Genomic DNA, 528 nt, shown 5'->3' on the forward strand with positions numbered 1-528 from the left:
AACAGTTTGTGGTCATTTGGAGATCAAGCTGAATTTACTGTATACTTCATATTCACCTTCCTATGTTGTGATTGGAAGATTCATTTTTGCTTTGACCTTTTAACAGATGTTCATTTGCCCCAAGACTTTTTGCTTGTCAGGTTATTTTTCTACAAGTGTACAATAATTATAAGGAATGACCAAATTCAATTACATTAGCCCTTTAATCATATTTGGGTTATGTGTCACCCTTTTTAACTGAGTAGTCCAAAATCAGTCGAATCCACAGTAATCTGTCATACAAAGTCAATATTTGAGAATCTACTCGTTGGGTTCAGAAGGATCGTAAGGAGACTGGCAGCGGTAACTCACCTTAAAGAAGGAATATCCCTCCACTCAGAATGAGACACTGACAACAACTTAAAGGGAGAAAAGTGATTTGAGTGTATTCAACCTTTAAATGGTCCAAAACATAGACATGAACAAAACATTTAAATCATTTCAAACATGTAAATCTCAACAATGTACAATATAACACTTAAAGTGTCC

Source organism: Haplochromis burtoni, unplaced genomic scaffold (genome assembly GCF_018398535.1).
Source record: "Haplochromis burtoni strain Fernald_Lab_line unplaced genomic scaffold, NCSU_Asbu1 Contig_282, whole genome shotgun sequence".
Taxonomy (NCBI): domain Eukaryota; kingdom Metazoa; phylum Chordata; class Actinopteri; order Cichliformes; family Cichlidae; genus Haplochromis; species Haplochromis burtoni.